Source organism: Homarus americanus, unplaced genomic scaffold, assembly GCF_018991925.1.
Source record: "Homarus americanus isolate GMGI-L3 unplaced genomic scaffold, GMGI_Hamer_2.0 scaffold52512, whole genome shotgun sequence".
NCBI classification, from domain to species: domain Eukaryota; kingdom Metazoa; phylum Arthropoda; class Malacostraca; order Decapoda; family Nephropidae; genus Homarus; species Homarus americanus.
The window spans coordinates 14,485,300-14,497,849 of NW_024735442.1; positions in this window are offsets into that span (position 1 = coordinate 14,485,300).

Here is a 12,550-nt window from a genome sequence, read left to right on the forward strand (position 1 = left end):
ACACCTGGCAATGACATGTTAATCGTTCTTTTACTTTCAATGGTGGTGACAGCAAGGTGTAAACATTTGGTGGGAATATATTGACTTGACAGGTGAGTAAGGTTATAATTTACTTGATTTCACACGATATACCTAGAGGAAGGGGAATGGGGGAGGGGGGGGGGAGGTAGGGGTGTAGGTAAGGGGTGGTATATAGGGGGTGTAGGTAGGTAAGTAGATAGGGGACTAGAATAACCTGGTAGTAACGACAGGTACCACAGTGGACACCATCTAATTACAGTGACCTACCCATACCTAAAGTACACGTGTTGAAAGGTGTGAGTATTTCCCCTTTAACCAGGATATAAGAAGTCAAAGGTGTCATATATACAGATATACCACGTGTATATACCTTATAATTATATATATACCTCATCAGTAGGTCAGATTAGTTGAAGTTAATAGGAAATTTGTCATTTTTTTTAATATAGTCTCTCTGTCTTCCATCATGAGACAGACTGGAGGTTGAAAAAGATGGGAATTATGTATTACGAGAGTGAGGTAAGAGACATTGCTTCCTAGATACTGAATGTTAGTCAATAATTTACTATAATAGAGATGTATGTGCGTGTAACTTAGATCAACACCTACTTATACTTACCTACACTTATCCACACCCACCTACATCTACTTACACCTACTTATACCCACTTACACCCACCTACACCCACCAGCACCCACTTACACCCACAAACAGGTCTTAGTCACGGATGAATAAGAGAATTTGGCAAAGTCACTCAGGGGGGGGGGATTCCTTTACCTGTTGAGTCCAGGTGTATACTCTTCAATCAGTATCAAACAAGGGCATAAGTGTCCCTCGTAACATACATACACACACACACACATTCTCTACATAATATCTACACCGTCCTGGGATAAAAACAGTCCATATATGTGGTAAGTTATAGCAAGATATGAACCTGAATCTGTCGGTGATAAATCTCTGGGTTTTTTTTTCCTAGTTTGGCAACCAACCTTCATTTCTCCACCTGTCTCTCTCTCTCTCTCAGACCATTTCTCAGCCCCCACTACAGCTGTCTCTCTCTCTCTCTCTCAGTCCCCTACTACAGTTGTTTCTCTCAGCCCCTACTACAGTTGTTTCTCTCAGCCCCTACTACAGTTGTTTTTCTCAGCCCCCACTACAGCTGTCTCTCTCTCTCTCTCTCTCAGCCCTACTACAGCTGTTTCTCTCAACCCACACCTGTTTCTTTCAATCCTACTATAGCTGTCTCATTGGGCCTCCTGTCTCTCCTAGCCCCCACTAAAACTGTCTTCCTCAACTCCCATTACAGTCGTCTCTTTCAGCCCCCTGTCTCCCTCAGCCCCCACTACAGGTAACTTTAGGCAATATTAATTGGTGATACACAGCGGGGAAACCTTTAATCTTACGTACATGACCTTGACCCTACGTATATGACCCTATTTGTAAACATTACGTACATGATCGTATTTTTAATCTTACGTACATGACCTAACTTTTAACCTTACGTACATGATCATATCTCTAAATTTTACGTACATGATCTTATTTTTAATCTTACATACATGACCTAACTTTTAACCTTACGTACATGATCGTATTTCTAAACCTTACGTACATGATCTTGTTGAGGGACGAGATGAAATAACACACATGCAACACAAATTGGCAGTCCTTTGTCGGGGATCATGTAACTTTACTCCCCTAGATGTCGTGTGTGTGTGTGTGTGTGTGTGTACGTACGGTCTCTAGTTTGAAATGCTTATAACTGGTTTTCTTTCTCACTTGTTTTCTTCCCTTCTCTCTCTCTTTCATTCATTTTCTTTCATGGGTATTCTCTGATCAACCCAGTGCAATCAGTTTAAGTTCTCAGTTGACAAAAGGTCCTTCCCTCCCTATCCAAGTCCACCCATGCTACCAGGTCATCTAACTTTCAGTACTCTCTCCTCTCTACCGTGTACTAGAGCTGATTACCCTGATCGAGGTGACCCCAGGCTTATGGTCAGGTTTAATACCATTCAGTAATTTTATTTAATATATCGAGTAAGTTGGGTTCAGGCAGCAGGTCCATTATTCCCTCATATAAGGCTATGTTCTATCGCCAGTACAAGCAGTTAATGGCGCTTGACAGAACCAAGGCTATTCACTAATGGAATAACGACAAACGCGACAAACAAATAAATTTAGATAAAAAAATATTTTCCGACTGTGCAAAAGAAGTTTGAACTCGACAAAGAAACTTCTGAATAACCTCGTGCAGAATCTAAATGCCTGGTTACAAAACACAATCACAGCTATTTTTCTTTTGATTCTCACTTTATGAATTAATCATCACACGTGAGGAGTTCAGCCTCCTCTGAGTGCTGATGTAAATCTTTCTGACTCGCCGCTCCCTCAGGGCATGAGAAAACTTCCACAAATCGTATCTTGTTTACCAGAGAAAACAAGGGAAATTCCAGCTTCGTTATGGCAGAAACTCTAAAATATTCTGGGGAATGTTATTTTGGCGGGGAGTCCAGTCAGACACAGATGTTTGTCCAAGTACCAGTCAGCTAAAAACATTTTGCTGCCGCGTGTGTACATTAGCTTAAAGTTAAATACGTAATGTACCCAAGACAGGTCTCATTGCTCCTAGTTCCCCCACCAGTACAGTCCAGCCCTTCACCACTGAATGACTTACAGAAATTTCATGAACTAAGAATGGCCACCAGATCGCCAGGTTTAACCGGGTCATCATTATTATTAAAAATTTATGAGTTCTTGAGGGAAATAATCTGTACACGCCTTCATGAGTTCCTACATTCAGCACGGAACACAGCCCCGCACAGAAGAGATGTTACTCCCTCTAACAAGTATCTTCAAGGAGCGGTTCAATGAATTTAAAAATGAACACTACGACTCCTGTTGTCTCGGTAGGGTTGTCAAAATCCTTCATCCGTTGTGTCATATTTTCTCACACAAAATCGTGAAGATATATTTTACAGTTAGTTATACACAATAGCTCAAGAAATCCTGTAGTACCCAGCGACTTAGTTCAAGGATGTGGTAAGCTAATTATTTGCTATAGCTGTATGTTACGTGAAAAAGAAAAGATAAAATTCATATTGAAACCAAATTTTTCATTCTTACTCTCCTCACTGTATATTTGTACCCAGGGGAAGAAATTGTATCGTCTCCATCTTGTTCTTTCTATGTTTTTCCGTCTCCCGTCCTCCTCCACCACCACGCTCTCTTGAACACGAAAACATTCCATGAAAACTTTTCTCTTTATACCACGAGTACATCTCTCTCTCTCTCTCTCTCTCTCTCTCTCTCTCTCTCTCTCTCTCTCTCTCTCTCTCTCTCACTCTCTCTCTCTCTCTCTCTCTCTCTCACCATACACATAACAAAGCCAACTCGTCAAAACCAAGAAAATAATATAAATTCTCTTGACTCACAGATAAAAGCTGAGTTACTTCCACTTATAAACTGCTTGCTGGGGAGGAAAGAAAAATTTCCACAACGCACCCAGAATATTTCCTTGTATGTCTGTTGCTGCCGCTGTGTCCTGCCAATAGTACACCAAGGCTACGAGTGGAAGAGTCTTAACTGTATATGAGGGCTACTAGTGGAGGAGTCTATCCACATCAAAGCTACTAGTGGAAGAGTCTAACACCACATAAGTGTACGAGTGGAGGAGCCTAACCACTAAAGACTATGGGTGGGAGAGGAGTCAGGTATCACATTAGGGCTACGGATGAGAAGGGGAACTTTAAGCTCAGGCTATTGGGTGGGGGCGGGGGGGGAGGCTAAGGTTTATAAAGTTAGTGAACTCGAGATGGTCTAACCTGACGCTGACGACGGCATAAGACCAGGTAGAAAATAAACTTTAGGGAGGAGCTTACGCCCCCATCCTCACACCCCCCCTCGTTAGATAACTTGTGGGTGCTGACTCGGCCATACTTTCTTACAGGTAAATGGATATGCTTAATTAGTGAGTCAACTGGGAATACTTTTGTAAGAAGAAAATGAAATAGATCGTAAGTGTAGGAAAATATAGATGATGAAATAATACAATATAAGCAAAAGAAAACAAAAAAATACAATACGGGTTTAAGGAAAAGTTATTGTGTTTTTTTTTAGTACAAGAAGTGTGTGGGTACAGAATACATTATGAGGTCTGGAATATTTATTATGTGTGTGTTGAAGAAAATACAAAGGTTAGGGTAGGTTAGGGTAGGTTAGGTTAAGTTATGGTAGGGTAGGTTAGGTTAGGTTAAGTTAGGTTAGGGTAGGTTAGGTTAGGTTAGGTTAAGTTAGGGTAGGGTAGGTTAGGTTAGGTTAGGTTTTACATTGTTACATCAACTAGTTTTATTTTTTCAGTATACCTCAATATTTTACACCTTTAGTAGAACGTAACATATGTAAGTGACATTTTTTACTTCAATTGTTATATTAGGTAACTTATTCCTCATTTCTCTGCTGATACAAGTTGTTATTCTTGCATGAGGTGATTCAATGTCAGTAACTGGAATTTGGGAAATATAATCCTTGACTTACAGTACTTCCTTCCCTCATGAGTAATATAATAATGACTGCCCCTCGTGTAACGAGGATGGCCGGCCAAAGGGCCACCTAGGCGTGAATTTGTTTAAGGTGTAGAAGCTGTCGCCAACATAAGAACCACACCCTGAGTTAACGAGCTGCATGACCCAGTGTCAAGGAATAGTCCGAGAAGACCGGAAAACTACACTGGCTAACCATTACCTCGGAACACGATCCGCAAATCGATTAACATCCAGGTTCCCAATTACTGCTGAGTAGAGAGGCAAATGGCGTAAAGAAACTTGCCCTTAGTTTCACACTGCCCGGAGATCGAACCCGGGTCCGCTCGCTTGCGGACCCGAGCATTCTGACCATTACACCACAGCTCGCCATAACACACACCTAAGACACACCTGTCACACAACTAATTCACACCTGTCGCACACCTAATACACACCTGTCAGACCAGCCTACCCTAGTCTAGCCTGGTCACTGTAGCCTGGACTAGGTAATACTATCCCTCGTGTTCAGTGATGATGGCGACCCAATATGTCTCTCTTGACAGCTGAGGAGACAAGCACGAGCTCTCTACCTTGAGTTGATGGCTTCTCCCCCCCCCCCCTCTCTTCTTTCTTCCTTCTCTTTTATTCCTCTTCCCTTTATCTTCTCCACTTTTCCCCTTCTCTTTTTCCTTTTCACTCTCTCTCTTTCTCTTCCTTTTCTCCTGTCTTCTCCTTCCTTCCCTCTCATCTCTAACCTCCTCCCCCCCTGTTGTGGATGTACCAGTCACCCCTCATACATGTTACAGACTGTTTCATATTGGTAAAAGGAAGTACGACGTGAAGCGAGTGTGTGTGTGTGTGTGTGTGTGTGTGTGTGTGTGTGTGTGTGTGTGTGTGTGTGTGTGTGTGTGTGTGTGTGTGTGTGTGTGTGCAGAGTGGCCAACACCTGGTCTGCTGCCACACGGAGTACTGAGGCCTTTTGTTTAGTTTCCCACACGGTTAATGTGTAACGAGGCGCTACTCTAGAGCTTCACGCAGGGGCCAAGGGGGAGTACTTATCACCTACCTTTAGTTCAGCTACCGGATGGAAGCTTTAGTTAAGGAAATCACACATGGAAAGATTGTTATTGTAGTTGTTATAAAAAGTTGAAACGTTAATAAAATGTTGTGGATATCCGCTATACAGTAGGCCTATTTAAGGGTAGGAGGTGTACTATAATTTATCCTGGGGGGGTTATGTAGTGTGGAGATAATGTATTTATGAGTATATGAGAGTTTTTAATTTTTATAAGTAAGAAATATTTTTAATTCTACAGTACCTGGAGGAATATTAATTTTTTTTTAATATGGGGGAAAAAATATTAGCTTTTGTGTTATGATTTTAGTTTTGTATGAAGGAGTCTTTTATTGTTGCCTTTATTTTGTTTTTCGTGAGAGTAGAGGGACTATAAACTTGGCTTGTTTGGGGTTTACTGGCCACTTCGCCTTCAGGATATTTCGGCCGAAGCTGTTTTTTTTTCTCAGTTGTTTTCTTTGGACTTCTTCCTTTTGTTCTTTTTGCTTTTCAATTTCCATTCTCCTTCTTGGTCTTGTTCTGGTATATTCCCGTAAAAGTCTAAAAACTCTGATGATTTTAATGTTACTAAATCTGACTTTTTGTCTTTTCTTCCGTCTTGTTTAATTCTGGCTTCTTTTCTGTGGTCTTGTTGGGGTCTTGAATCTTCTTTTCTTCGGTCTTCACTACAAGGAGAGCCTCCTTGTAGCTCAGTTTATTTTTGCTTCGCAGCTCAGCTACCCTCCACTCCTCCCTCCACTTGGGACACTCCCGGTCGGAGGAGGAGTAAGGGCCACTACAAGCTGCGCATTTCTTGGCGGCTGCTGGTGCTGGTGCCTGGGTGTCCAACAACTGCAACAGACCTCCCGAGTTCGACACTTCCCTACCTCTGACATTTGTAACACATTGTTGGTCTTTTTTTATACGGTCTTACTGGGATGTTCTCCCATCCCAGCAATACGGTGCTTGGTAGATTTTTGGGATAATCAACCAGTGCAGTTGTGCTGGTCAGTTTCCGTACTATTGACAGCTGGTATCCGATCAGCTCGGCCAGTTCTTCTTTTTCAAGGTGTTCTCTCTCGGTGTGGGAGATGATTCCCAACACCAAGTTATCCTCTGTGTGAGCTTCCACTAGTATCTGGATCCCGTTAATTTCTGTTATGCTGGCGATTTGATGGGCCTGTCCCCATTCCGCGAAGGTGACGATAAGGCCAACACTTACTGGTCTGCAGACGACCCTTGTCACCCCCTGATTCCTAAGGAGTCAAAAAACTTCCTTAGGACAAGGAGGTTTAGTTGCTTGTGCGAAGGGGCATGTGACTGGGTACAGTCTTACGACCTTCGCTTGGTCACAAATCAGCCTCATCGTCAGGTTCACGTAGTACCTCGGGAGCAGAGAAGATCTTGCCTCGCCGAGTGAGTATAAATTGATTTATTTATTTTTTTTGTATGAGGGGGGTCTTTTATTTTTATTTATTATATTTTTTCGTGAGAGAAGAGGGAATACAGACAGGATATATATATATATATATATATATATATATATATATATATATATATATATATATATATATATATATATATATATATATATATATTTATTTATTTATTTTTATTTTTATTTATTTTTTAATCTCCGAGACGAGCTCCTCCTTAAAGATCCAATTTCGTTTTTCAGGGATGTCTTTGGGTACTGTCTTATTTATCCAGAGGCTGAGGTCCATATTTTTCGGCTATAGTGACACGTGGTTTACCTCAAGAGGGTCGTGTTCCTTGCCTCTGTACCTTCCTCTTGTGTTTCTGGATCAATTCCCTTCCATTTCCCTTTCTTTTCTCCCTGGTTTCTTTTTGAACCTGCTTCCCCCTTTTGCCTGTTTCCCCTGTCTACCCGTCTCTCCTGTCTACCCGTCTCTCCTGTCTACGCTATCATCCTCAGCCTCAATGTGTCCGAGGCGTCACGCGGAGTAGGCAACATGAGGCTTGGTATCAAATATTTCAGATAGGTCCAAACAGGTTGAAATATAATAGGTATACTCTTCTATATCTCCCAAAATAGGGTATATATCTCTCCCTGTGGTCTCGATAATTGTGAGTAATTGGGTCAGTTTTTTATCCGACAAGCCCGTGGTAACTACTGTATTGTTCCGCCGTTAACTATTGAGTCTAAACCAGTTATCCACTTGACATATCACCTTCACTGTGGTAATTTAACACCTAAACCATTAAATTGTCAGTCCAGTACAATTACCACTCAGCCACGTTACAAATGGCGCCATTATTCCATTATCCCATTTACTTTTTTCTTTTAGTTGACATATATTTGGTCGTGTTGTATAATTTCCTTTATGCTTTACGACGTTGTTCTTCTTGTTTCTGATGACAAGTGAAGTGTGTCGTGAGCAGGAATGAATAAAAAGCTAATGGGATAACGGCCCCCAACCCTCGCCCTTACTGAGATGAATTTAAGATATTTATTTTGTTTTTTATTGGTTATTTCCTACAGCGGCCAAGAAGCTGAAGACTCGATGATGAATATGAATGTAAAGATTTGTTTAGAAGATATTGTTATTCATTCTAACCTAACCTACCCTGACGTAACCCACGCTGACCTAACTTACCCTAACCTACCCTGACCTAACTTACCCTGACCTAACTTACCCTGACCTAACTTACCCTAACCTACCCTGACCTAACTTACCCTAACCTAACCTACCCTGACCTAACTTACCCTAACCTAACCTACCCTGACCTAACTTACCCTGAATGAACTACTGAGATTGTGCTCCGATTTTGTCAATAGAGTGCTGGAGATGTGTGTGTGTGTGATGCGGAGAGAGAGAGAGAGAGAGAGAGACCTACACAACCTTCCTCTTCCACCTCCCAGGAGCCACTGAGCTACAGCATGGCAGACAGGCAGGTCCCCCCCACCCATTGTAAATATTTAAACATCTCGTATCACCACCAGGTACCATCGACTTGTGAAATATACTTGTAGACCCGATCCACTGAGTCCCAGAAATAATACATATGGATCAGGGCAAGAAAATATATACTCATTGTAAGGGTGTGGGGGAAAAAGGGATTGATATTTGGGGCCACTTTTCCCTGACTCTATCGATATGACTGATAAATTCTTTTGAGTTATTTATTTATTTATTTTTTTTCATTCTTTGATTTTTTTTATCCGGATTTTTATTATTAAAGGATGAAATTACTACAAGTTTTCTTTTCGTTTTTTTTTTCATTGGATGGACTAGTAGTGCCCCGGGATCGAACCAACGCGCTTTAGAACATGAAGCGAGTGTTGTATCTACTAGCCCACTGCACCTCTTGATTCAATATTCTCCTATTTCACTATCTCGCTCTTTTCCTAAATTGTGCATCTTTTTTATGAGAGAGAGAGAGAGAGAGAGAGAGAGAGAGAGAGAGAAATCATGAACCGAACAGAAGAGAAATTTAATACCTTTGAGTGATGTTAACAATGGTAGCAAGAGTCTCTAGTACACAATAGTAAGAAACAGCCAATACCACTCCTATGTCTCTCCAGCCTATATCTGATTCTTCCTAACGTGATTCAATTGATATTTTTCCATAAATTGTTTCCACTTCTCCACAATTCTATTACTGGGAAAATTTATTATTATTTTTTTTTTACCATTTTTCTTCCTAAATATAAATGTGTGTAAAGTAATTGTATTTTTTTTTACTTTTATATATTGATGTAAGTATTTTGTTCATATTATTTTTTATTTATTCCTGCTTTTTATTTTATACTTTGGTTATAACGCCCTCACACACACACACACACACACACACACACACACACACACACACACACACACACACACACACACACTCTAGAAATGTGTAAATTAATTTTTTTTAACCTCTCTATATAAAAGGTTTCTAATGCCCGGAATAAACTTTTTTTTCCCTTCATTGAATATTCTGAAAAGATTCTATAGTATGTCAACCAAAAATATGTGACGAGCATAAATACGAGTGAGGTTCTGATTAATGCCATCTAGTGTTGTAATATATCACTACTGTTTCTATTATTAAAACCCTATTATATTCTGTTAGTATAATTATGTAAACACTCCCTCCAAAAAAGTGACTATACGGGGTGGATCGATGAATTTCAGAATGATCACTGTGACTCCTGTTGTCTCGGTAGGGTTGTCAAAATCATTCGTCCGTTGTGTCATATTGTCTCACACAAAATCATAGAGATATATTTTTGGGGGGAGTACATACATACATACATACATACATACATACATACATACATACATACATACATACATACATACATACATACATACATACATACATACATACATACATACATACATACATACATACATACATACAGTTGTTTAGGTTTTAGTTAACTACTCATTACACCTAAATCTTTCTCATAATCTTGATCGAATTTTGTGTCACCAGCAAATTCACTTGTGTTCCTAAGCCTTTGGATGGTACACCTCTGATAATATTGTCCTCATCTGATATCTACCGTCAATACTAACCTAACCTAACCAAACTAACTGGGGTATTCACCAATGATCTTCACTATTGTTGATATCATTCATGTATTGATCCAAACTGACAACATGAGACGCAAAACCAACAAAATCTGAAGCAAACTAACAACATGTGACGCAAAACTAACAAAATCTAACGCAAACTAACAATATGTGATGCAAACTAACAATATGTGATGCAAACTAACAATATGTGACGCAAAACTAACAAAATCTGACGCAAACTAACAACATGTGACGCAAAACTAGCAACATGTGACGCAAAACTAACAAAATCTGACACAAACTAACAATATGTGACGCAAAACTAACAAAATCTAATGCAAACTAACAATATGTGATGCAAACTAACAATATGTGACGCAAAACGTGAGACAAGCTAACTTACAACAACTGACGGTATTATTGTGTTTAAGTGGAGAATTTGTTCCTTAAATTGATTGAATCTTTCCCTGGTTTAAATAATTATTCATGTTAAAGTTTCTCAAACTTTTTTAATTTCTTGAACTAATCACATTAAATTACCTTAAGACAACGCTTCTCAAAGTAAAATTTTTTTTCAACTCTTCGCAAGGTAGAATAAATATTTTTGGAGTTATTTTTCGTATGGCTTAGTTTTTAATACAGGGATGGTGGCAGCTAAGTACTCTGTTAGCTTTAATGGTGTCAGCTAAGCATTGCGTTAGCTTACCTCCTCTTCCTTCTTCCTCCTTCACTCACACTTTACTCTCCTCCTCTTACTGTAATTGACTTAATATCCCGATAAAACAAAGCCTAAAAAAAAGCTTAATATGAACACCTTAAACGGGACGAAAGAAAGCGGGTCTATTACGCCGGGTGCCGTCTGTTGCTACCCGACCGACCGACCGACCGACCGACCAACCAACCGACCGACCGACCGACCGACCAACCAACCGACCGACCGACCGACCGACCCTGAAAGAAATCTTGGGCGTTTTCATATATTTTTTTTCTTTCTTTCACGAGACCTTTTCAGTGTTGTTTCTTTTTGGGATTTATTGGTGTTTTTGTTGTTTTTTGGGGGGGGATTTATTTGTTTTTTTGTTCTATGTTTAGGGATTTATTAGTGTATTTGTTCTTTCTTTTAGGGATTCATTTCTTTTTTTTTCTTTTAGGGATTTATTTTTTGTTCATACTTTTAGGGATTTATTTTTAGACGGTCCTATTATGACGATGGAGTTGAATTGTGGGTAATTTGTATTGTTTTCTGTAGACATATATAAGAGATATAAGATGCAATTTTTTTTTTATATAATGAAACCTTTCTTTAACGGACACTATGGAGAAGAAAGTCCATTATATCGAGGGTCCGTTAAACTTTAAACCTTTATCTAAAAGACTAAATAGAAAAGAAAGTCCGTAATATCGAGGGTCTGTAAGATGCGAAACCTTCTATTTAACGAACTGTATGGAGATGAAAACCCGTTATATCGAGAGTCCGTTAAATGTGAAACCCCAACTACCGAACTATATAGAGAAAAAATCATTATATATATATCTGAATAAAAAAAAAAGAATAAATAATCGAAAGTAAAAGCAAAAGAAACCCATTAGTAAAACAAAAGACGATCTGCTTATATACACAGGTTGAGAATCCCTTTCCTACAGTGAACCTAATTAGCAAAGGATTAGTCTTCATTTTTTTTTCAGGTTTTTATCATTAATATGGAATACGAGGGAGATAATTATGAGGTAGATCTTTTACGTTAAAACACCCACACACACGGAGAGACACCATTAGGTATATTATATCATAGTGAAATTACCCAACTACCGGCCGATATAGAGATGAAAGTCCCTTATAGACGTAAAACCCTCTCTTTAACGAACTATATATATAAATGAAAATCATTATATCGAGAGTCTGTTTGATGTGAAAGCCCATATAACGAACTAATGGATATAGAAGACCGTTATATGGAGATTTCAATATACATCACTAAATTACATAAATTACTAATATTTGTATAATATTATTTGAGGTCATTTTTAACTGTGATTAATCTTTCCTTACATTCCAATAAATCTAGTAACTGCGTCTGGTTGTTTTTCTTCATCTTATCTCGTATTTATAAATGTACAGTCGCGGACAGAATTCCTTGGACACTCTGGCATGAAAACAGCTTGAGGATCATTAGGGTGAAGGAGATTGGAATTTTAAGTCGTTTTCTCATTTATTTCTTCTGTTTTAAATAGTAGTGTTTTTTTTTCTTCTTTCATTTTGTGGTTCTTTCCGACACCTTTATTATATGTGAACTAATTATATTGACCCTAAAGTAGATGCCAGAGGTTGTCACGTGTTGAGAGAATTTTGTCCGTGAGTGGTAGAACTTCTCTGTGCTTTTAATTTATTGAGTAACATCGTACTCAAGGGGTTCATTTA